This window comes from Podarcis tiliguerta, assembly GCF_965153285.1.
Source record: "Podarcis tiliguerta genome assembly, chromosome: 2".
In the NCBI taxonomy this organism is placed as follows: Eukaryota; Metazoa; Chordata; class Lepidosauria; order Squamata; family Lacertidae; genus Podarcis; species Podarcis tiliguerta.
Window position 1 is genome coordinate 44,205,665 of NC_139535.1, and position 26,717 is coordinate 44,232,381.

Sequence of the window (26,717 nt, forward strand, 5' to 3'; positions counted from 1 at the left end):
TTTGGCGCATGACCTCCTTTCTTGGTGTGATTAGAAAGGATTGGATTGATGTGCATCTTAATGATGATTGTACCTGTGGTTAGTTTGTTCGTGACGTTTTTCAAACAACAATACTGGGAGACCCCTTCCTGATGGTTAAGAATTCAATGTTGGTTAAGACTAGTCTTGTAGTCGTTCTTCCAGTAGTAGCTTGCCACAGATACTTGGAAAGTTCTCAGTGTAGCGCATGATGGCAAATGCCAACCCCCTTTTGCATTAGCACTTGACTGTCAGGTATACTGGTTTTGAACATGGAGCTACTCTCCATTGAGTGGTTTACTCCCTTTTGATAAATGTCTTTAAGCTAGTGTCTGTCACAGTACCTTGCGGAGGCAGATTTCATTAAGCCAGATCCGTTGTGTAAATAAGTGCTACCTTTTGGCTTTGTCTGTGTTGAACTCGCTGCCTCTCAGTTCCACTGGGTGATTCATTTATTTATTTAAATCATTCTGACTCTGTTCCTCAACAGAAAGGGCTTCCAGGTGAATAAAAACAAGACAGTCCCCGTTTTCAGATTTACAATTTAAAAGAGAGAGAAAGAGAGAGGGGCATAAAAGGAGAAAACAATGAAGGGGGAGAAGGGGAAAGCAAAACCGGGCACCAGTTGCAGAGTCCTTATAACCAGCTGGGAAGGAAACAGTTCTGGGAGAGGAGGAGCCAAAAGGAGTTGGTCTCTCAGCTTATCTGATGGAGATGATGAAATGGTTGCTGGTAGGTGACAGCTGAAGGAGAGCCAAAGGCAGCTGCTGGTGTCTCAAGAGAGCCAATGGACTTGGTATTATAAGAGCCTGTGCAATCTCTCCACAATGTTTATAAAACAGTATCTCTACCTTTGTTTTAGCTAAAAAGCCCCAAATGCTTCCTAACAGTGAAGATGTTCAATATCTAGCTTATGGCTCTGGCTTTGTGTGCTTTTAATGTCTAGCCCCTGATTGTTTAATGTTCTGGTTTTTTAATAGGAAGATCATTGTTTTAATGGATTATTTTAATTGGTTAGCTACTCTGAAAGTCTTTTGGATACAGAAAACATAGGAAGTTGTTTTATACCATTGGTCTGTATAATTCATTGATTCATTCAGTGGTTGGTTTCAGCTGGATCTTTCCCAGTTCTGTGCCTGAGGTTGAAGACTAAAGGCTTAAAGGGTGGGATATAAATATAATAAATGTCCAGTTTGAGGTGGGACAACCAGAATAGTACATATTATAAGACATGAGTAACCAAAGCTAAGCACAGTAAAAGAAACACTGTATACCTATTCACTGTATACCTATTCACCTTCTTTCTTTTTCTATCACTTCATTAATTGTCTATCATCTGTTTGCTTTCTGGGACAGAGACTTCAGTGCTGTGAATAGTTCCAAACATCTTGGGTGCTGCTCCTATTTTCTTTCTTTCCCCTTACAACTTCTTCGTTGAGGGCCTGGATACAAGTCCAAGTTAACAACTGACTGCTGATCTAGCCTGCCAAGATCATTGTGTGGTAGATTTGGCAGACTGGAACAGCTGCTGCGTTCAATTTTTGTTCAGTGGGAATGTATACCAAGTGCATATTGCATCTTGAGACATCCCAGGAGTGCTTGAAGCCGGTTCTAAAGATTTCACCAGACCTGTGAGGTTAGGGTTACCTTTAAAGGCTTGGACCTGTTATTCTCTTAGAATTGCTAAGGTAGAAACTGAACCCATTTCCTTTCTTAAGGATGCTTGCTAGTTTCTATGTGCATAAAATATATTTTTAAAACAACAACAGTGAAAACATAAAACACATAAGGACAGCCGCACAGCCAGCTTCGGGGTCTTTGGGTTATGAAAGACCCCAGATCTGCACCTGCTGTTCCTCCCCTAGTGTGTATAGCATATATTTGTTGCCCTTTTAGAAACCTGTTTGAGGTATTGCAGTGAATGTAATGCTATTTTAACTTTTCCTGTTCATAACCACTGGCTTACTAAGGTACCTAGCATATTTAAAAAAGAGCGAAGAAAACTGAGACACATTTATAGAACATTTGAAACTGTTCATGCAAACCTCATATTTCCCACAGTTTCTATTTATGAAATGCATGTTGAAGTTCAATGTCCAGCATATCTCTACCACTTTCAAAAAGAAAAGAGGTGGCCAGTTCACAGTCATTGGGGCCTGTCCCAGCCGCTCTAAAGGTCTGCACTTGTAATGTAATGGGCCTTTTTAAAGTTTGAAGACGATATAGAACAGCTTGATGGTTCCCTGTATAAAATCCAAGACTGTTGGGACAGCCTTGTATTTTGGGAACAACCTTTGGGGCTTTTTTAATATAGAAAAAAAAGGTGAGTAAGGGAGGGGGACATGATAGAGCTATAAAATTATGTATCGTGTGGAGAAAGTCCCTCCTCCTCCTTCTCCCATAATACCAGAACTTAGTGTCATCCATTAAAGGTGAACGTTGGAAGAATCAGGAAATACAAAAGGAAGTACTTCTTCATACACCACATAATAAAACTATGAAATTAACTACCACAAGATATAGTAAAGGCCACCAACCTCGATGGACTTAAAAGGGTTTTAGACAAATTAATGGAAGGCAAGGCTATCTACAGCCACTAGCTGTGATGGCTGTGTACTTCCTGCACTTTGGGTTGGGATGTGTTGTGCTTCTGAACACCAGTAACTGGGGAGCACAAGTGGGGAAAGTGCTGTTGTGCTCATGCTTATGGGCTTTCCATAAGGCATCTGGTGGGCCACTGAGAAGAAGTTGCTGGACTAGATGGACCCTGGTGGGACTAGATGGTCCCTGGTGATCCAGTGGGACTCCTCTGATGTTCTTATGCCACTAATGGGCAGGGTCTGAGGCAAAAATGGGCAGAGCAACACATGGAACTCTAGTGTTTGTATAGTAGATTACATCCCAGCCATGCAGAAGTCAAGGGGCTACACACACACACACACACACACACACACACAGAGGAATACACACCTCTCCGGCCATCCATTGAAGCAGGGCCAGGAGAAAGAGACCTGTAAGTCTGCATTTGGGTCTCAGGTTACCCAATCCTGATTTACGGTAGGCTTAGAAAGTAAAACGAAACCCACTTGGATCTGTGTTGCTTTTTTCAGTCATCAACATGGAACAGAGGAGCCAACTGGCACTTCATCCCAGGCAAGCCAATGGAGGAGGCCCTCCTGCCTTGCCACTCTCTTAATCATTGCATTTGGGGTTCCATTATGATTCCATCTTGTCTCCCCATTCTGTTTGATGTGTATTTAAGGCCAGTAGGTGAGAGGACAGACATAATGTTTAGTGGCACCTGATACCTACTTTATCCCTCCTTTGTTTTTTCTGCAGGTACTGCTACAGGTTACCTCAGGAGTTTTCCACCTGTTTAGGGCTGAGGGCCACAATTTGATTTTTGAGCAAGTGCTGTGGGCAAAATTTCCTCTATTCCCTTTTCTTTGCTTTCCCCTGCATCAGCTCACACTCCACGCCATTTGAAATATGTCTGGTATCTGGGTAAAAGTCAGATTCAGTAGAATTACTCTGAGCCATGAAATCCACAAAGAAAGAGGGGCTGCGTACCCATCACTGTTTGGCTCCCATGTGCTCCCACACTGGTGTTTGAAGCTGAACACACATGACATTTGCCACAATCCATATGTATCCTGTAGAGTCTTGATAAGTACTTTTGTTTGCTGTACAGTGGTACCTCTGGTTACAAACTTAATTTGTTCCGGAGGTCTGTTATTAAGTTGAAACCGTTCTTATCCTGAGGGGCGTCTCCCACTGCGTGCACGCCTCTGATGCGCAATTTCCATTCACATCCTGAGACAAAGTTTGCAACCAGGAGCAGCTACATCTGGGTTAGCGGAGTTTGTAACCCGAAGTGTTTGTAACCAGAAGCGTTCGTAACCAGAGGTACCACTGTATTCCTTTAAGCCACCTTCCATTCAATGTGAAAATGCAGTGTGTACAGTTCAGACAGCCTTTGCACATGCAAGGATAACAGCTTTCTTGATTAGGTTTTTTGGGGGGGGGGGATTGCAGGTAATAGGTAGTGGAAACAGAATTGGGTGAAGACACCCCTGCTCCGTCTCTGGTGTGTATATCAAGTGCTAATGCACTTGAAATTCATGGCAAGTGTGTGAGTGAGTGTGTGTGTGTGTGTGTGTGTGTGTGTGTCCCACTGTGTTTTGAGCCAATTTGTACATGGTCAGAATGTGGGAAAGAGTGTCCCTCTTCCAACTTTGGCATTCAGCTATCTATACTTTTCAAGGGAGAAAAAGGTAACCACCCTCACCATTTCGTGACCAAGGGAGCAGTGAGTGAGCAATGATTTTCATGTGGGGAGGGTGATGATGGCAGAGACTTCATGGGTTCCAGCGGAAGACCTGATCTTAAGGGCACCACTGCGCCCGTGGAATAGAAGTTAGCAACTTCTGGGTTATCTAGTGCACAGTTGTGTTAGAGGCTGGATGCAGCCGAGATGATTGAAGTTGAAAAGCTTAAGTTACGACTTATGGAATTTGAATTCTGGTTATGAACTTTTGGTTTCCTTACATCATTCAGTGCCACAGCACTGAGGCATTTCTACATTAACTGCGGTGCCTGAATGCTGGTTTTACAGTGGCCAGACGGACTTTCCCCCATTCCACCTGCTAAAAAGGCTGCAGCCTCTCCTTTACAAGTCAGCTGTGTAGACTACCTTCGCAACCTTAAAGTGGGACTTACACTTTAAAGACTTACATCTTTCATGACTGTTTGAGAGGTTCATTCAGCAGAATGTGGTGGCCATCTCCTGACAGGGTTACATGCTAGCACCATATTATACTAGCGTTCCAGTTTATACCAGCTCCCCATTGTTTTCTAGGGAATAGCTGCTGATGTTTTTGAACTTCAAAGCCACGGACAACTTGTCCCTGTGTTCTTTAAGAACATATGCAGAACCTATAGGGCAATTGTTCCTTGCTCAACAAACCATTCATAGTATAGTTTAGGCTTCTTCTTCTTCTTTTTTTTTGCTGTCTTTTGTATTGCATTGTATTCTGTTCATTTGTCCGTGTAGCAGGCATGCTGCTCCACTTTGGTGTAATTCCTAAAAAGGCAATAAAATACACAATGATAAAATACACTATAGGAAACAGTTGGTTTCCAGGAATCATAATGTAAGCACAGTTCAAGTCCCTCTTTTGGCAAAATATAACATCTTGGGGGCTAATTTTTGGGATGTTATGAGCAAACCTGCAATGTCTAAAACTCCTGATCAGCATTTCAGAATTATAAATGTGACAGTCTTGCACTGTTACTAACTTTGCTGTTTGACTTCTTTTGTCTGACAACTCTGTTTTTAACATATTTCCCACGACTGTAAAGGATGGAAACGTTTTCTTTTGAAACTGATGAAATGTGAGACTCTGTTTTCAATGGAATGTAGGGATGTACCTTATATCTTAAACTGCAGCTGCACAATATTCCTGGCAAACAAATGCTAACTTTGTATGCATAATAGAAATTCAGTTTTACAGCTATCTTCCATCTTCCATGTATAATGGCTAAAAGAAGTAATAATGTAATCACAAGAACAGCTGCTACAGTAAAGGCCCAGTTCCCATTTACAGTGCACATTTTAAAAGCTAGTTACAAATCTTTGGACGTAAAGTTTTGTAATATTAATATTAATAGATTAATGAAAATGGCATCACCTTAAATAGCTTGGTTGTTGCAAACTTGATTTGAGCTAGTCCACCTGATAAAGGTCTAGATGACATAAGCAACTTAAATATACTGGCCCCAATAGCCCTTTATCAACTTGTAAAGCTTATAGAGAATAAGGCTGTAGTCTGAACAAGACTGTTTGGTAAATTATTTATAAATGCTGGCACCATTAACTCAGAGCTCAAATGTGAGGTTCATTGATTTCAACAAAATTTACTTCGGAGTAGCTGATTAGGATCTAGTTCAAAACTGTTCTCTTGCATGCTAAAAGCTGGGGCTGGGATCTAAAGCTAAGCCACCTTGCCATAACTCAGGGATGGGGAACAGCTTTTGTTAAATTTATATCCCACCCTTCCAATGCTCGAAATTCCCCAGGCACCTGGTGCGTTTTGCTACTGGTGCTGGTCCAATTGCAACCAGGTGCCAGATTGGCAGCTGACAGCTCCATCAAGCCAGCAGACTCACACGCAACAAAAGATGCACTTCTTGTGCTTCTGTGCTGCTTTGTGAATCATGGACCTTTTGCTGGGCATCATCACATCAAGGAAAGTAAGTGCAGGGGGAGTACAGATATATTTTGGGTGTTCTGCAGTTTTTCCACAGGCCAACCAAATGGAACTCACAGACCAAAATTTAAAAACCTCTGCGTTGGTCCATAGTTAATACCAATACCATTTCCATTTGCACTATGTGTGTTTCTCCTTCTTGCGTACTGGGACAAGTGAATCATTCTAAGAGCAAGCTACAGTCAAGCAGAGTAGTTGAGATCATAGAAAAGTAGAATTGCAGCAATGGAAGTGACCCCAAGGGTCTTCTAGTCCAACCATCTGGCAAATAGACATGCTGTTGTGGCGACTGTAACCATTTGGCACCCAGCTTATGTACCTGAGTTTCTAAGACTGCACCCTTCTTTCCAAATGAGCCCAGAGCAGGGAAAAACAAATGATAAAATAATAATAATAATAAATCTTTAGAATAATTCCAACACAGCTGCAGGCTGGGGAAGATCTCAGCGCAGTAGCCTTGTTTAAAGAGGAAGTTCTGCAAAAATACAGCAGACATGGCACCTGTGTAATATTCAAGGAGGGGGTGATTCCAATAGGTAGGTGCCAAAACAGTAATGGCTTGAGCAGATACCCCTCCAGATGCTCCTGAACTACAGCTCCCATAATCCCTGACCATTGGCCATCCTGGCTGGGACTGACGGGAGTTTGAGTCTGACAACTGGAGGGCTACAGGTTCCTCACTCTTGCCATAGATACTTGCCCTAATCCCACAAGAGAGAGCAGCACATAGAAACCGGGTTTTGTGTGTGGATTGCCCTGCTAGGTTAGGAACTGCATGTACAGGTCAGGTGTCGTTGTGTGTGCTTTAATGTGATCTATATCCACACTCTTGCTTTATGTGCATTTCCATCCATTGAGCAATACTAATGAGAACATGCAGTATACCACGCCGTGTTGCACATGACTGTTGTTGGAGCAGAGCCAGTTTAAGGTTCTCCAGTGAAGATAATAGGTCAGTCGCATGACACAAAAGTATCTGGATTTTTAAACAAAAAGGAACATTTTACATAATTACTGCATGCCTGGACTAAGAAGACGGGTAACTGCATTTACTGTGCTCTGTTCAAGCTGCTTTACAGTAGATTATGCTGCAAACCGCTTGTCAAAAGCCACATTAATAATCTTTTAAAAAGTGTTAACCCCTAGTTCAGTTTTCTGTCACTTTGTTAGTTAAAGTGGATTTTTTATCAATAGTCATGGTTAACTACTGATTTTGTTTTCATTGCATCACATTTAGTTTTAATGTGGAAACTAACATTCCGCTCATTTGTGTACATTGATGCTTGTAGTTGCTCACAGTGTTTTCCATTATGAAAATACTTCCATATTTTTTTAAAAGTTATTTTACCTGATGGGGAAAATGCTTAAAATGCTACACCATGGTCATATAAACAAGAGATAACTCATTTTCGTCTTCTTCTCCACCCCACTCTCTTGATTCGTGGTCAGAGTGTTGTTTGAAAATAACATTCTAGTGGGGTTTTTTGTTTGCTTGTTTACAGTCCCTTTCCTACCTAAGCAAGACACTTCTGTATATTTGCATTGGCGAATGCAGACCTGAAGCCAAAACTACCACACGTAGCTGCATCTAGTGGTGACTGGAATGGTATAGCTGTGCCAGGTAGTAGCAGCAGACTGGCTGGGCTCCTAACTTGATCTCCACCTGCTACTTTTTCCTGAGAGCTCCTTCCTGCAGTTCCCTTTCTACTAGCCAGAATGATCAGACATGCGTTCACTACCTCAACTGGGGGAAAAGGAACTTAGGAAATTGCAGGAGGAAAATAGCCAAGTAGAGGAAAGGTTAACCTCCCCCTACCCTTTTGGCTGCCGCTTCTCTGCTCTCAAATCACTCTGTGTCAGAGGTTAGCAGTTGAGAAGCACAACAGAGTGTAGGTCAGGGGTGGCTGACATTTACCTCCTTAAAAAAATTCTTTTATTAAAACTTGAAAGAACAAAGAAAAGACAGCATACAGAAATAAGCATCAAATATCAAGCATTTTTTTTTAAAGATAAGAATTAAAAGAAAATAGATAAAAAGGAGGGCCATATTGCACTGGTCATATGCCGCTGGTGGGTTTGGTTAAATATTTGTGCGCACTCTCAAATGAACCACATACATATGCCAAAGCATGCACACACGCATTGCAAAAGAAATAAGGATGGCTTCCCTAGACTCCCTCAGGTCTCATCCAGACTTGCCCTTGCCCTGCCGCTTTCCCCCAAAGAAACCTGATCTTTACCACTGAATTGGAGGAAACATCAATCAGGTTTTCTCCAGATTGACATTTGTTTCTTGGGGAAGCAGCATGGGGCAAGTGGAAAACTGCTCATGCTTTCTAGGCATGGGACAAGCACAAGTCTGGATGAGGCCTTAGATGAGAATGGCATGCTTTGTTAAAGTTGTGGGACTGCATTTTACACAGTGTATAGATGTATTAATAGGGCATGGCAAGGCACCCCCCTCCTGAGATCTTTGGAAAAGGGGGATAGAGGGAATATACTTTTGCGTTCAAGTTTGTTTGAAAAAGCATTAGAAACACAAATGCATACAAGATAGTCTTCCTGCCTATGACAACTCGGGCAGATGCTACTGAGTTCTATTGGCTTCTGTCAGACAGCACAGATTCCATGTGATGCCAAACAATGGTTTTTTTGTCATTCTCAAAAGCATTGAAGTAATCAGGGATATCTCCACTGGCTTTTCCTATAGGCCCTTTTTTTAAGTAGTGCACTGTGAATTTGTGAAATGTTCACAGTGCAATCCTACGTATGCCTGCTCAGAAGTAATTTTCATTGAGTTCAAATGGTGTGTTTTTTTTTAAAAAAAAAATCTCATGTAAGTAGGTACTGGATAATAGCCTCTGTGTGGGTTTGATGTAATAGTCTCAATTACACCAGTTCAGAATTATAAATAAGCTTGGTTTCTGTGTGACTTGGTGCCTACACACACACACACACACACACACCATTCTTTATGGTAACTGTCAGATTGTCAGATGGCAGCATTGTGCACATAAAGAAATGGCAGGTTCAGGTCAGAAAAAGGAAGTACTATTTCACACAGGACACAATATATTGTGATGAGCCCTGACCTGGATAGCTTTAAAAGGAAATTTTATGAAATTTCATGGAGAAAGTTCATGGAGAATAAGGTAGAATCAATGTTCTGCCTGCAGTTGTTGAGAATCAGCAAGGGAGGGAGACATCTGCACTCATATCCCACTTGTGGTCTTCTCATAGGCATCTGGCTGGCCATTGTGAGAGCAGAATGCTTGACCAGATTACTTCAGCAGGACTCCTTTTGCATTCCTTAAATACAGTCGTACCTTGGAAGTTGAACTGAATCCGTTCCAGAAGTCCATTCGACTTCCAAAATGTTCAGAAACCAAGGTGCGGCTTCCAGTTGGCAGCAGGAAGCTCCTGCAGCCAATCGGAAGCTGCGTAAGCCGCATCAGATGTCCAGGTTCCAAAGAATGTTCGCAAACCGGAACACTCACTTCCGGGTTTGCAGCATTCAGGAGCCAAAACATTCGACTCACAAGGCGTTCGACTTCCGAGGTACGACTGTATGCTCACTGAATATTTAGAGATGATATTTTGTTTCATCAATATTTGTCACATCTCAGTTAACCAGTGCTTCTGCTACCTTCTCACAAATGTGCATATCCACTCTGAGAGATGTCCTTGCTTAAAGCTTTTGAATCAGTTAGCCGTCATATAATAGTCAAAAATCATCTGAAAGAGACAATTGCCTTCAGAATTTAACCCATCAGTTGCCTGCAGAACTGTTCCACATTCTTTGTGGTAATCAAAAGGAAAATCTTTGGGCAAAATATGAGCACTAAAACAGTGATTGTAAGCTCTTAAATTGCTGAGGGGAACCTCATGCAGTCATTAGACAATAGCTATTCTATCGAAGATCATAGTGCCGCGCTGTGGAATGTAGACAACAATTCATTCCTTACTTTTGGACAAAAGATAAACAAGAGTTGGTTTATTGTGAAAAGTAGACTGGAGATATGACAGGATAAAAGCCAGCAGAATTTTATTTGTAGAATAATTTTGAGTGGTCTAATATATAGGCAAATCCCCATTTGCATGGGGGTTTTGACCTGGGTCATTGCGTGGGTCAATATTTGGCATAAGCGCCTTCTGCCCGCCCCCCACAGTTCTGCCTCCATCTGGGGCTGAAAACAATGTGCATTTTGGCAACTATGCGTCAGTTGGGAGCACGCAAAATGGTTGCCACCTGTATACAGTTTCCTGGAAGTGAGCAACATTGAACTCAATAGGAATGACTTCTGAGTACATAAATACTTTCATACATAGCTTTATTTGCATGCCACCTTTCCATAGTTCAGACTGTGCTCAAGCTGGCTTACATGAAAAAATACACAATTGCAAACATAATAGAGCACTCAGAAGTAAACAACCAATAGCCTATCTACACATTAAATAAAGATACAAAAATAATATCAAGAACAGCAACAGCCCTGTCCAACACAAACCTCTAAACAATACTGTATTACAATACAGTGGATTACGCAGTGAGTTAAGAGTTTTGAAGAGACATTTAACATTTCTGTATGTAAGGAATGAATGGAAAAACATTCTTCTCTGCTTCAGATCTTTTACGGGTAGGAAAAAGCATTTCATTTGATGACACAGTCTTCAAGGAATTAGAAGAGTAACCTAAAGCTGGCTAAAGGGAGCTCTATTGTAGTAAAGTATTGTTAAATATTTTAGGGCCTCATGATTTTTCTTTAATGTGAACATGAATAACTTGATACTTTCAGGCCATATTTTATTTTCCTTTAAAACACTTTATTGGACTGTGATGTATTGGATATTCCTTTGATAGCTTCCGTTTAGATGGATGACTGTTCAGTTACAGAAAAAAGTATTTTTATGCCTGACTGAGGCATGAATGAATAAAGTGCTTGTGATTCTGCTGTCTCAGAGCCTTTCATACATATTGCAAAGCTGAATCATGAATGGCTTATAGTGACCTCTGGGATGTGATGCAACTGCAGTTTCATGGCACTATTTGAATCTTTACTTGCTGAATGGATGGCGTCTGTCTGATGCAGAAAAAAAGCAGTCTAAAGATTAAAAACTATTAAGCTAGCCGTCTGAACAAGCGGTTGTATCTCGAAACTTTCAACAGCAAATTGCATTATTATTATTTTTGGTACATGTATAAAGATTCTAAAACACGCCCCCTTCAGTTTAAGAGCATTAAGGCACTTACATTCATTCATGGGCTCAAAAGGATGAACACTGTACCGTAAGGCACCCTGGCAGTAAACACCTGTTCTGCGGTCTTACAACTCATTTACAATGGTTTTTCATCACTAATCCTCTTCCTCTTCAGATTGGAAGAACAGTGAAGCTGGGATCAGTGGCGCATCTCAGACTTAATGTTGATTCACACTCTAACATCCTAACCTTCTTAGGTCTAACAGCTGGCTTTTGTGTACAGAGGTAAAGCATCTTGAACCAGAAAGTAAATCAGCAAAGTAATTCTTAAGTCATTGTCAAAAATGTCAGACCTGCTTCTGAGCTCTGCTCTGCTTGTAAATCTTAAAAGATCTAATTAATTACTTTGAAAGAGGGCCAACCTGTTGCAAAGTCCACAGTGCCCACCCAGAAATACAGGATTTGCATCCTCCATTATGTTTTGGACCTGTGTGTCATGTCATGATGATACAAACACAAACCTCAGAATCTATCTGCTGCCTATCCTTTAAGAAAAAGTATTATATATCTATATAGCTATGTCAGTATATCTATATATCTCAATCACACACACACACAGCCATTAAGACAGCACAAAATATCCCCTAAATAACCCTGTTCCCATGCCTCTCCATATCTACCTACCTACAGAATTTTACTTGTACGCTGCCTTTTCACAGTTCAAACCATGCTCAAGGCAGCTTACAACATGAAAAATATATATAACTACAACATAAAAGTAGTCATGAACAATAAACAAAACATTTTAAAAATACACAACTAAGCTTGATTCTAGTTTTACCTTTTTGACTATTGACTGCAGTTGCAGTTTATTATTTATTTATTGTGTTTATACCCCATGTTTATTCCAAGGAGCACCAGGTGGCATGCCTAGTCAGCCTTGTGTCAGCTCTATGAGGTAGTTAGGCTGAGAGTGAGTTACTAGCCCAAGGTCACCCACAGTGAGCTTCATGGCTAAGTGGGGATTTGAATCCTAGTCTCTTAGATCCTTTGTTGTTGTTTAGTCATTTAGTCGTGTCCGACTCTTTGTGACCCCATGGACCAGAGCATGCCAGGCACTCCTGTCTTCCATTGCCTCCCACAGTTTGGTCAAACTCATGCTGGTAGCTTCGAGAACACTGTCCAACCATCTCATCCTCTGTCGTCCCCTTCTCCTTGTGCCCTCCATCTTTCCCAACATCAGGGTCTTTTCCAGGGAGTCTTCTCATGAGGTGGCCAAAGTATTGGAGCCTCAGCTTCAGGATCTGTCCTTCAGGGCTGATTTCCTTCAGAATGGATGCGTTTGATCTTCTTGCAGTCCATGGGACTCTCAAGAGTTTCCTCCAGCACCATAATTCAAAAGCATCCATTCTTCAATGATCAGCCTTCTTTATGGTCCAGTTCTCACTTCCATACATCACTACTGGGAAAACCATGGCTTTAACTATACGGACCTTTGTTGGCAAGGTGATGTCTCTGCTTTTTAAGGTGCTGTCTAGGTTTGCCATTGCTTCTCTTCCAAGAAGCAGGCGTCTTTTAATTTTGTGACTACTGGGAACACCATGGCTTTAATCCTAGTTACATGTGAAAGAAGGCTAGCCAGTTCTGGCCAGTTAGCCTTTGTGAAAAAAATGAGCTGTGAAATCCTCCTCCTAACACTGATGTTCCTGCAGCTTATCTGGACAAGGCAGGGCGGTAGTGTGAAGGCATGCTGGCAGAGTCAATCTGGTGCTTTCAACTTCCCCAAAGAGTGTCCTGATCACAGAAAGTCTTAAGTGGTAAACCTCACCAGACTACAGTAAAGGGGTTCATCACTATTACTATTCTTGAATCTTTCTGTATGCTGTAAGGACTACAGAAATGTACTGACCATTGCAGCAGAATTTGGGATCAGAAGGTGGAGCCTGTGAAACGAAGGCACTCTGAAGACCCCTGGCAAGTTGATGATTGTAATTGGTTTGCAACCATGGTTTGTGTTAATTGTGGTTGTGTAGTATATCTGCATTATTAGCTAGTGCCAACATACTGTAACACACAGCTGTGGTCAACACTGATCATAGCTGCTGCTTCAGCTTTAAAGAAGATTCTGAAGGTGTAGTAAAATCATAGTTCACTTTGGCAAGCTAAGCTTTCCCTCTAGAGGGCATGTATCTGGAGATGTCAATGAGAAGACCTGCTTGTCATCTAGCACGCAGAAAGCGTACAAAGGTAGAGGGCTTTTTCACTGATGTCTTGCTTGTGGGCTTCCCATAGGCATTCAGAGGAGAACTCTTGTTTCAGTTCTGCAAATTTGCTTGTGACAAATTTCTCTACTATTGAAAAGTAATTGATGGCTTAGATTAAGGTTTCCCATGGAGCATTAGCAATCAAGCCATGTTTTAGTCTTACTTTCAGGCTGCTATGGAAACCATTTGATTCTTGTTTCGAACAGAAGTAAGCACAATTTTTAAAACCAGAGCTTCCACTTGTAATGGAGACAAGGACTGAATTATAATGTGTTCAGCAATCTGTACTTTGAAGCTAGCTGTTGTTGTTGTTATGCTTACTTGTTGCTTTACGCTTTCTTGCCCTTACCGGGCAATGGAGGCAAAAGATGGTCTTTCAGGTAACCTGCCCCGGAGTTGTTTAGAGATTTACATATAAGTAGTGGGGGTCTTACAACTAGTTCAGTGGTTACTAGGCAGCCAATGCAGATCGTATGATGTGCACCCAATAAAGTGTACCACTTACCACTGGGCCATGGCATTCTGACCCAGCTGCAACTTCTGGACCAGCCATAAGGGAAGCCCCAAATATATCACATTACAGCAGTCTAAACCTGAGGTTACCAACACATGTCACAGTGGCCAAATTATCCCTTCCCAGGAAAGAGTGCAGTTGGCACACCAGCCATAGCTGGTGATAGGTACTCTTTGCCATGGAAACTGCCTCCATGAACAAAGATGGAACAAAGAAGCAACCCTCCTTCTATAATCCTGCCAATGCTTGCTTGCTTGCTTGCTCATTTATTTATTTATTTCCCTAAGGTTCCAGGGCGGGCTGCAGCATTAAAACACAATATGAAAAACATCTTAAAACAACTTACCATCATAAAAATAGGATGGGTGCTAATACATATATATATATATATATATTTATGTTATGTTAATGCATCCCACTGAAAGTTTATACAAATCTTCGTATCATAAAAGGTATTACTGTTACTTTGGAGATCAGGGTCTTATTGTTCATTCTTGGCTACGTTCTTGCAACTTCTAAGTTTAGAATGTAGGAATTCTTCATATGGTGGCCATACGCCATGCCAAATCAGTTGATGAAGTTCATCATGTGAGCAGCAGTAACTGTACAGAAACGTGCCTCGTCGTGTTACATGACTCCACTTACTTGCTGTTACTTAAATCAGTCATCAGGACCCAGCTAACACACGATTGATGGATAATAGTGTAGCATGACTCTGATGGACCAAGCCACCTGTTCTATCTGTAGTCCAGAATATGCCAGCAGAAAGTATACAAAATTGTTTTTACTTTGAGATGTGCCTAGCAAAGTAACTTAAACTTACTAGGAACTCATGCTGGGGGGGGAAACTTACATTAAAATATGGGTGTATTTTGTAATTTAATGCTTTTAGATTTAATATTTTTTCTTGTACATTACTTCATTCCTCTAACTTTCCAATTTTGTTTTCATGAAGAGAGATGTTGAAATTGTTACTGAAAACCACACTGTAGTTTAAAGGCACTGTGCAAAGCTGGAAATTTGGGAACTAGGAAACCATACGAGGAATGAGAACAGTTGTAAAAATATTCAGGAGAACAAAAATGGCAGTTGGAGTTCTGCACCTCTTAATATTCAGCCCCCCCCCAAAGGGTTTCCAGATCTTTACAGACAAGTAAGACAATTAGAGTAAGAACGGTTCCCCTTGAATTGCAGGTAGATCACATTGAAGTTAGCGGGACTTACTTCTGAGCAAAAATGCACAGTATTGCACTGTACTGTAATGAGTTAGTATTTTTTAAAGGTACAAATCTTGCTCCAATATGTGACCATGCAACAGCATCTAAATAACTAATTCTGGACATAGCATTGGTGTAGAATTCTGAAAATTCCAGGAGCCTAACTCATATTTAGACTGTTATGTACATAATAATAAATATGGTGAAATTGTTATAGTAAATTTTTTTTCTTGCTTTCAAGTACATTGACACATAGTGCCTCACTCAGATTTATATTTTGCTAAGATTATTTTCTAATTTGCTTTGGTTTAAGCAAAATAATCACAGAGTTATGCTGTTCTTTCATTGTTTTACCATGCCGGGCATGAAAGGAGTTTTCCTATAGTGCTAATTGTTCGCTCTGCTTTCTCTCTCTCCCTCCCTCCCTGTCCCATATCTTGCTCAGCTTGTTTTGCTGGGCCAGACAGCAAGGAGAGGTCACACTTAAATAGATTAGCAGAGGACAGAGAGAGATAAAACCTTGCCTGAACTATTGGAATAGACAATACTTTCCATGATGTGCTTGTTAAATGGATTGAGAAACAGTGAAAGGGTGTCTTAATACAGCAGCATATTAACCTGGCATAGATCCCCTTTGATCTCTCTGTTGCAATAATTCAGCACTGGGATGCTAAAATAAATTTGTTGAGAGTAATGTACATAATTAGGAACAAGAATGATATAAATAAAAGTAATTATAGACATAGGGCATATTTGTAAAATGAAGGAATATGAGCTCTTGCCAATCTACCTCAGTAGTACTGAAACCTGTGCCTGGCTAAGGAGGGATGGGGAAGTGATATTTGTATCACTATGCTAATCAGTGGAGGGAGGTGGGATAGAGTATCCTAGAACAGGAGTTCTCAAACTGTGATTGGTCATTCAAGTGGTCCATGTGGCATGTCTGTGGATTTGTGATTGCAGATGGGAGAGGACACATCCATCACACTTAATAGTCATATTGATTTTAATTGCTTTTTTGTTTCTTCTTTTATTTGTTGTATTGTATGGTATCATGATGTGAATTCTATGGAATTACAGTTCAAGTGGTTCATGGGAAAAAGTTTGGGAACATTGCCCTCGACTTTACCTGATCCAGGGTTTCCCTTGCCTTTCTTCCACCATGGGAGAGTTGGCAGGTTAGCCCAAATCATTTTGTGGTTAAAGATGGTGAGATGGATATTTGACTGTGCTAATGTAGCTGACAAGACTGTCTGTGTAGCTCCAGACAAAAGTTCATTCTGTTTGTTCTTAAGATAACTTAAAATGAGATATGGAGTGCAATTGATAAGACCATTGTAGTCTTTCAAGATCTTGTTTAATAACAGTAAATTTGCATTCAGTTTTGCAGTATTGTTTTTCAATGCACAGGTTAACTTTTCTAGAGGAGAGTGCTCTCCGCCTAAAGCATTGGGTTCATATTTTGGGAAAATGTGATTATTGTGCAGCAAGGAGATACGGGCAACAAATGATTTGAACATGTCTATCAGCTTTGACAAGTGTAATTCATTAGAGAGAGAATGACAGAGAGTAGAGTACTCTTTTGTGAAGTTGTACACTCTGAATGCAAGCGTACAGAACTAGTTTGAAACACTAGCCACGATATAGAGTTCTGTGCTCATGGGGGCTTCCTGTTCTTGTCTATGAAAAGGAAAACTTCATTGTGCTCATTTGGAAACTTCTTTCTTTCAGAAGTGCCATTTAAATTCTCTTTTAAAAAAATTAATAAATAGTGTTATGGTGCAAAAGCTTATACAAAGGTAAAGTGGTGTGGGAGTCATGTAAAAGAGTGTAGTTGACTGGTGACATTTCTTAAAGTGCTCAATATGAATACTTAAAGTCCTTTGGAACTTAAAGGTAAAGGTAAAGAACCCCTGACAGTTAAGTTCAGTCGTGAATGACTCTGGGGTTGTGGTGCTCATCTCACTTTACTAGCCGAGGGAGCCGATGTTTGTCCGCAGACAGTTTTTCTGGGTCATGTGGCCAGCATGACTAATCCTTTTGGCAAAACCAGAGCAGCGCACGGAAACACTGTTTACCTTCCCGACAGAGCGGTACCTGTTTATCTACTTGCACTTTGACGTGCTTTTGAACTGCTAGGTTGGCAGGAGCTGGGACCGAGCAACGGGAGCTCAGCCCATCACAGGGATTCGGACTGCCGACCTTCCGATCGTCAAGCCCTAGGCTCAGTGGTTTAGACCTTAAATTTAGAACTTAAGTGATGTTAAAGACCACTTTTGTGGTTTTTCCAAAAAACCTGTCATGGCCTTGATTATTAGAAGCTTTGTTTGCTATGCTTTTATAAGGACGTAGAAGAGTTAACATTTTTTCGTTCAACCAACACAGTGGTACCATTAGGAAAAATAGAGCAGTACAGCCTGTTTTTCAGTTCTTTTTTCCACTTGTTCTTTAATTATAGGCTTGATATGGACCTTACAGTTTAGAGGGCATAGTAGGGTGTTTTTTTTTAAAAGAGGAAGTGATAAAGAGTTGTGCTTTCTATCAGGCTACACACCCCACTGTTCCACTTGGAAAAAAAGTCAGTTGAGAACTTCAAACAAATGAACAACAACGAAATCCTCATTTTGAGAGAAGATCATGGGTTCCCTGTTCCGCAGAGCTAAGTTAATAAGAGAATGCAGTTCTGCTAATGAATAACAGTGCTGAGTCTGGAAGAACTGATGTTCGACAGCATGGAAATGTAACTTAGTTTTTGTTCACGAGAGGCTGTTCCTCGAGAGCTGCAGCTGTGACATGTATCCCTTCAAGCCGGATTGCAGATAGCATGCTTTTTCTTTGCGACAGCTGATCCAAAGGACTCTGGCTGGTAAGATTGTGGTGGGAAGAGGGCTTGAGGAGGGGGTTGTAATGGATGTGTGCTTAAAGGGATAGAAGAATTCCTGTTTTACTTTACCGCTTTGCAGTGCTGCTATTACATCAGGCTCAGTTTTGAAACCCTAAACCCCTCTGCACTTGCTAGTCCTCTTTGCTGCAGTCTTTCAGGGAGCCCAGGTGGTAGTGAGGTTTGCTTTGGCTCCTGCAGTGGTTAGGTCAGCCTGCTAGATGGGCGGGGGGGGGGGGGGAACCATGCCTGTCCTCTTCAATAAACATCTTCTGCCAGCTGGTGCTCTGCAGGAAATTCCGAATTGTTAATTTTGTTAGGGATATTTGTTTTCCACACTGCCAGTTTGACTTACTCCAGGGCTGGCGAACATTGCCCTAGGCACTGTGACAGCCAAGGAAATCCTAGAAGAGAATTAAGACATCAAAAAAAGAAGAAGCAAAAAAAAAAAGCACGTAGAGATTGAGAACAGAGAAGCAGTTCTTCTTTTAAAATGTGCTGTCTAGATTTCATCTTGTATTAATCAGCCTTCCTTTAAACAAAAAAGAAAAAAACCTTGCTTGAAGACCATGCATTTCTCATGTCAGCTGAGAAGGGATTTGTATTATGGTGGTGAATGTCTATACAAATCTTCTTTAAACTGCTGGCATGTGTGTTGATCCTTAAACACTGCTTCTAAAGTCTCTAGCTCATACTGGAACTGCTTCTTTTAAAGCTGGTTATGGGAGAATGGAGGGCTTCTTTTCATCTTATATTCATCCCCTGCCACAACAGAAGGTGGCAGCCTTAAGAGACCGCATTTGAACACCTTGAGAACTTCTGGGTCATGCCGCCTTAGCTGATATTAGCGGTCAGGAAATATTAGATGATTTGTGCTGGTTGGGTCTCTATGGACTGGGTACAGCAAGGCAGGTGACTTTCAACCTCTTTTTAGTGGCTCCCCTGCCAGGAAACCCATGCACGTTGCTGCAGATTTAGGACACACACTCTGTTCACATGGGCCAGGCCTCAGTATTGTATTACATGACCTGACAGTGTGCCTGAGAGCACTCTCAGTACTGCATCTTCTTACATATTTCAGCTGCATCTTAACAAAGGAAAGACTGGTATTGATAGACAATCCTGTCCTTCCTCCAAGAGCTCAGGATGGCTCTCCTCACGCCAACTGTGTGAGGAGGATATGGCTCAGAGTTGGAATGGGTGGCCTTAGGTGAGTATTGTGGCTGAGAGGGAATTTGAGCCAGGGATTCCTTGTGCTAATCCAACACGTTTTCAGCTATACCTCACAGGTTCTAAAATTAGTTAGCGTTAGTCATTTAATAACTGTATGGATGTGAGTGAATTGCGGGGGAAGGGGGATAATTTCTTCTGGGAAGATTATCAGGCGTTACTGCTCAGCTTCTGAGGCACCAAGGCATCCCTGAAATTGCCATTTAAAAACCACTGACTTGAGATGAGTTCAGAAGCACTATTTTCTGTACAGTGGTATCTCGGGTTAAGAACTTAATTCGTTTTAGAGGTCCATTCTTAACCTGAAACTGTTCTTAACCTGAGGTACCACGTTAGCTAATGGGACTTCCCGCTGCTGCAACGCGATTTCTGTTCTCAACCTGTAGCAAAGTTCTTAACCTGAGGTACTATTTCTGGGTCAGCAGAGTCTGCAACCTGAAGCGTCTGTAACCCGAGGTACCACTGTATTCCTAATTGCAGCCATTTTGAGAAATCCACTACAGTTAAGCCTATGTTGAAAACAACAGGGTTGGATCACAAACAGCTTAGGTTTGCAAACAACTTTTGGTTCAGTTGGTGTCACGTCTGAAGAAAGGAAATGCTCCTGATTAACTGGCTATGGCAGATAGAGAAGGATGGAGTGGCATTACACTAGTATCCCCCTCTCTCAAAGGGCTCAGCCTTTGTTTTACGGGACAGGAGAAATAAAAACATTTTGAGAATAAGTTCAAAAACTGCTTGGGACATGGGTATCTGTGTTGCTCATCACCAGTGATAACCATAGGCTTCAACCAATAGTCTGTGATAATTGTGGCACACGTGGTAACAACCAAACTAATAGTGCTCATAGGTTCGGTGGGAACTTTGATTTAGTGAGCAGTCATGATTTATCGTTTGATAGAGGCTGAACCTGAGAAGAAAATTTGGGGGAGGAATTCGAGATTGTGCTATGGCAGTCGTTTCATCAGCTCAAGCATTTCAGGCTGGTGGATGGAACAATACCTCCTCTCCTCCCTCTGCATGCTGTTCTGAGGTTTTCCTGACACCCCCCCCAAGCCAATCTTGGGAGGCCTGCAGGGGGAGGACAGCGGGGAAGCCCTGTTACCCTAGTGGAAATCATTGTGTGGACTTCTGCCAACAGGACTTGTTAGTTGAACCCCTCCCTCTGTCAAGCAACTGAACAATCACCAAGATCCCTTGAATTTCTGAATAGTAAATAACAGTAAGATGTTTGTTTTCATATAACAACTTGTTGTTGATTTCAATTTTATGAATTATTTCTTCCTTGGTTTTCTATCTGTGGACACACAAAAGCGGCTTATGGCTTTTAAAAATAAAGTTAAACTTGAAACATAATGTACAACAATGGCTTTCCAAAAACTCCCCGCTGAAGTGACATTTGGGGCATGGTCTCTATCTGTTAAAACTTTTCAAAGATGTCATAGGGAGACTTTATAATTTATATTTTAGCTATTAAAGTTTGAAATTAACATGTACAAATGCAATGTCTGAATCCAACAAATAGTTGTATTTCACTTACCATGACGCTGGACTTTTCCCAGTTGCTTATACTCTTGATACTTAATAGAGAACACAAGTTTCCCATTGCTTAATGTGCAAAGTAGCCCATAGAGAGTGAAGAGGCAACTAGTATGCAAATAAATTTTCTGAAGTAGTTTCACATAATTTCCTTGGTCTGAATAGGCTGTGGTGGAATCTACACATATATAAAAAAAGCTGTGAAAATGCTTTTTAAAAAAAGTTTTGAAAAATATATTGAATTTTGCATAGCTCGCTTTCGCCATCGAGTGTAGCATTTGTATATTGCACTTTACAACACATTTAAAACATTTTATTTGTAGCTGTATGGCTGAGTCCTATGAATACCAAACAAAATGACTTATACCATCTTTAGATATTTGCCATCTTCATAAAGAAGGACATTGCACAATCCATATGTCATAATAGTGCCTGGAAGTTTTGAAAGTAGACGGCTTTAGCCCATGAAGTTGTCTTCTTCTGCAACATCTACTTCAGTGCCTTCCATATGGCTCCCTTAATAAATTCTTGTTGGTTTCTGTCAAATACTTGTTTCAAATGGTGAGAATTACTACTTTGTCATTGATGTGGGATATCCAGTCTTTACTGCTATATGTTGTTAGGGAACATTGATTCAATTATCCCAATTTAATATTTATATGCACTTAATTTAATTTGTGGCTATACTTTTGTGGGGCTAAACAGTTTTGGAGACCACCCGTGTTTCACATACTAGCACCTCAGTGAAAAGGATAGCTAGATTGTATGTGTACCAACCAGAAATTTCAGTGTCCAAAGTGGACATTGACAATATAATACCAGATACAAATTAGAATTACAAACAAGTTAATAGCTCATTACTACCAAAGGTAAGATTTTAAGAATCTATACTCTGTTTCCATCCATATAGTTTATGCATAGAAATCAGTCCAAGGAATGTTCATTTACCATTTATAGTGGTATAGTTTTTTCAGATTTTTTTGCATGCTGCCACATGACATTGTCTTTATTCAGCTAGTATTCTGGATTAATGTATCCCCTAAAATGCATTTTCTTCTACCACAAAAAATCTGCCTTGGGCATCTTCTGTATATGGAGTTGTCTAACAATCAGTGCAGGTAGATTTGCTCTTAACTGTAATTAAGAGCCCAAGAGCAGTCTGAGCAATTGCATGTCTCCTTCCTATTTCGTGCAAAATCTATCACTGCAATTAAACACACAATTTAGCAGTAGCGTTAAAATTGTTTGGGGTTAGACTTAGATCTATCAGGCTATAGGTGAAAACTGTATCCCAATAAATTTATTGGTGACATTCCTATCAATTTTAAAGGTTCAGGACTATGCCTGGTCAATAATAGAACTTTGCTGCCAAAAATGATTTCTGTAATGCAATTCTGCATCAATCCACCAGATGACACTTGATGATTAAGGTTGAAAAAAATTAATAAATTTCCGCTGACAATTGGATTACTCCTCCCCATACATTTTCCACGTTGCCTTTGCAATTTTAAACATGTGTGTTACAAAATGCAGATGTTTCGCATTTTGATCTTTCACTGTATGCCACTAATTTAGAAAAAGAGAATCTGTTACGTGTTTACTGCTGTTTAATTGGAAGGCTTAGTGATGGAAGCTGAACATTGCTTGGATATCTTTCTTATAATTGGTAATGAATGAGTTGCATCTGGGAGGAAGAACATGAAGTTACTAGCACTTCCAACCGAGGCAGATGGAGCAAGCCAAGTTGCTAGCTTACCTCTTTCAAGACTTTTCATTCAAGCAGTAGCATCCCTCATGTTGCATGGTATATGAGTTTTGTCATGCTGGGCTTTGCCTTTTCTCTTCTGACATTGAGCATAGGAGCATAGGAATCTGCCTTTTACTGAGTCCTGCCATTGTTCCATCTAGCTCAGAATTGCCTGCACTGACTGGCAATGGCTCTCCAAGATTGCAGACAGGGCATCTTCCCTAGTCCCACCTGGAGACAGCGTCCGTAGCTAGCCGCTTGGGTGCCCAGGGTAGTGTGCGTGCCAGTGTGGTGTAGTGGTTAAGAGCGGTAGTCTCATAATCTGGGGAACTGGGTTCGCGTCTCCACTTCTCCACATGCAGCTGCTGGGTGACCTTGGGCTAGTCACACTTCTCTGAAGTCTCTCAGCCCCACTCACCTCAGAGAGTGTTTGTTGTTGGGGAGGAAGCGAAAGGAGACTGTTAGCCGCTTTGAGACTCCTGAAGGGGAGTGAAAGGCGGGATATCAAATCCAAACTCTTCTTCTTCTTCTTCTGCACTCAGGGGCAGGACAAGCTACCCATGGGGCGGGGTGGGGCAGGGCGCATTGCGCAGAGCCTCCTAGGAGTCCTCTCTCTGTCTCCCCCTCAGCTGTTGAGCAGCTGAGGGAGAGGCAGTGGGCAGACGCAAGCCCCACACTGCTATTTTGGGCATTGAGGAGCCTGCAGGCCCCGTGGTAAGTGCCGCCCCCCGCGGTGTGGCGCCCAGTGTGCCCTGTCCCCCTAGCCATGCCTCTACCTGGATTGGACCCAGGACCTTTTGCATGCAAAGCAGATGCTGTCCTACTGAGCTCTGGCCCTTCCCTTGTCTAGTCCTATTGAATACCTCCACAACCAGTAAGTTGCTGGAACCATCTGAATGTGGATGGTGCTCTTGTAGCCTTTGTGGCAGTAGTCACCTAAATTGATTCAGTTATGATACTTATTTTCAAGCTTTGGTGCTTGTCGCTGTTGCAACATGTACTGGTAATGAATTTATGTAATGTGCTGAAGAACTTTTTACTTTGTGCTTTTTCACAACCTTAATATACTTCTTTTGCGTTGAACTAAAATTGGAACTTCGAAAAAAATAATTGGTGTGTTTTAGACATCTAGCTGTTGCATCGACCAGTTATATACATACGGAAGCATGTTGCCCTCTAGTGGTTTGTTCAACAATGAAATGTTATCTAGCATAACTTTTTCAGCTAAAGATTTATTGTAACTGTGGGACCTTGTCATAGACACAGCAGTCCTGGTATTTATTTCCATGCAGGCCACTGAAAATTTAGCAGGCCCCTATGATTTATAAACAGTTTTGTGCTCCTGTTCCAAGCTCTTTTAGAGCCGCAGTAGCAGTGTTAAGAAATCCATATTGCAAAGCCCCCTTTCCTTCCAGAAACACGCAATTTGTCACAATCATCCTATAGAACTGAAAATGTTTTGGGGTAAATAAAGGCATGTAAAGGATGGTGTTGTCATTTTTTTCTTCTTGTAAAAAAAGGTTATTGCCTTGAATTTTCCTTGTCCCATTTTCCTGGCTCATCAAAGATTGATGAAAGTTCTCTCCCTGCCCCCCCTTAACCTCATGCGTGAAGTGTTCATAAATTACATAGCAAACCAGGCAGCTCAGTCTGATCTCTAGTGGATTTGCACAAAACGTGCCTATCCTCCTTTTCCTGCTTTCATGTTTCAAACTCTACTTATCCTACTTTCTTGCAGTTCATTCACCCAATACTAAGTGGACTTTCTAAAGAAAACATTTTAAAGTTTAATGTACAATGCTCCTTTCATTGGCACTTTAAAGTTGGGTTCTTTTTTATTTTTAGCAACCCTTATTTATAGAGATCACAGAGTATACAAAATGCTTCATATACATGCTCTCTGTAATCCTTACTGTATAAAGAGTGCCTGTATTATTTCCCCCATAATATCCTGAAGAGAATATTGTTTGCATCCTATTGTGTTTCTGGCAGAGGAAAAATTTAAATGGAGGAGTTGTCAGGTCCTGCTTTTAGCCAGCTTTCATTCATTCATTCTACAAATCGTCTTGCCAGTAGCCTGCACAGTATGGCTACCCTGGGTGCCCACACTTTAATTAAAGCACAGGAGAGGGCATAATTAAGTACTTCCTCAGCATGAGCAGCCAGGGAGGCTGCATAGTGCTGGGAAAATGTTTACTAGAAAGAGAAATTCATACACCACCCTTGACAACTTCTTAACGATATGTTAAGATCAAAATGTTGTACCCACTGGAATTCTCAAGAAATTCAAAAGTGCCCCGAGAATGAAGCAGCAAAAACGGAGGCCTATTTTGCAGTGGAAGACAACTTTCTGGAAATACGAAGGCAGATTTTTGGCACAGCACTAAATGCTGTGATCCTAGAATTGCAAGTCTGGGAAAAGAGCCAATGGATTATTTTGTCTTAATTCCCCACTCTGAAGCAGGGCTTCTAAATGCCTGAAGCATCCCTGTTTAGAAGTGTTGTGAGCTCACTGCTGCTTCTAGATTGTATTTGAAAGCAGCCCCACTAAAGCACATCTTAGTATCCCAGCCTGGAAGTTAACAGAGCATGGATAAGTGAAGTTGGTGCTCACTTCCATCATTCAACATGGCTCACACAAAGCCAGTGTTATGAAATCAGTAACACCAATAGAAAGCAAAGCAACAACAGCAAAAACAGTGAAATGCCAATCAAATCCTATCTGAAACAAATTGGTTTTATTCACCTCTAGAAGGTGATGAAGGAAGAGCAAGTTTTATTTTTTCCAGGGAGCTTGTTCTAAAGCTTAGAATCATAGAATAGAATCATAGAATCATAGAGTTGGAAGAGACCACAAGGGCCATCAAGTCCAACCCACTGCCAAGCAGGAAACACCATCAGAGCATTCCTGACATATGGTTGTCAAGCCTCTGCTTAAAGACCTCCAAAGAAGGAGACTCCACCACACTCCTTGGCAGCAAATTCCACTGTCGAACTTCAGGACCATGAGCCTTATTTCCTGTGGATAATGTTCTAGTTTCATGCAGTAAAAGAACTCTGAGCAGGACCCATTGTGCAGAACACTGATAGAGCAAGGCTTCATTCCAGAAGAAGCAAGTTGTGATGGACTTTAAGAATGAGAAGCTTGAATGAAGCCTGGAAGTGAACAGGCAGCAAGGCTGTAGCTGCGCAACTGGTGGAACATGTTTTTGCCTCTTTGTATGTGCCAGGAATAAATCAGCAGCATTTCCACCAGCAGCAACTTCTGAGTCAATTTCAAGGGCAACTTTGTCTAAAGGGCATCACCTCTGTTTCAGCTTTAGATTATCCAACTTCATCCACTTGACAGTTTACAGGCACAACTTTCTAACAGAGACAGGTGTTCCTTGATGTGTAGTTATGGCAGGTGCCAGGCAAGCTTACCAGGAGAGTGTATTCTACATGCAAGGAGCCACCTCAAGCAACAGGTGCTGAAGGGCAGAGTGGACAAAGTTGTGTGTCATGTGGCCAGCCTTGCACCCCTTAAATTAGCTTGATGGCCTCAGAGGTTCCCTGCTTGAGGTGTAGGGTCTGCGGAAAGCCTTTTCCTGCATAAGAGCTCCATGCCACTGTCATCACATTTAAAAGATTCATAAGCTGAGATAAAACAGAGTCTTGTGGCGCCTTAAAGACTAAATAAATGTGTTATGGCATAAGCTTTCATGGACTCAAGCCTACTTAATTAGACCAACACCATGTACAGCAGCATGACCTCATGGGCTTGAGATCACTTAAAGGCAAATAGTACACAGGATAATAATAACTTCCTAAATGTGTTGATGGTTGAGTGGTTCATCTAA

General features: G+C 41.3%; 1 protein-coding gene across 1 annotated transcript in view; it reads left to right on the top strand.

Moving 5' to 3' along the window:
• FGD3 (FYVE, RhoGEF and PH domain containing 3) overlaps nucleotides 1–26,717 on the top strand; it is a 104,914-nt gene that overhangs the window by 868 nt on the left and 77,329 nt on the right. The gene's annotated exons all lie outside the window — the stretch shown is intronic.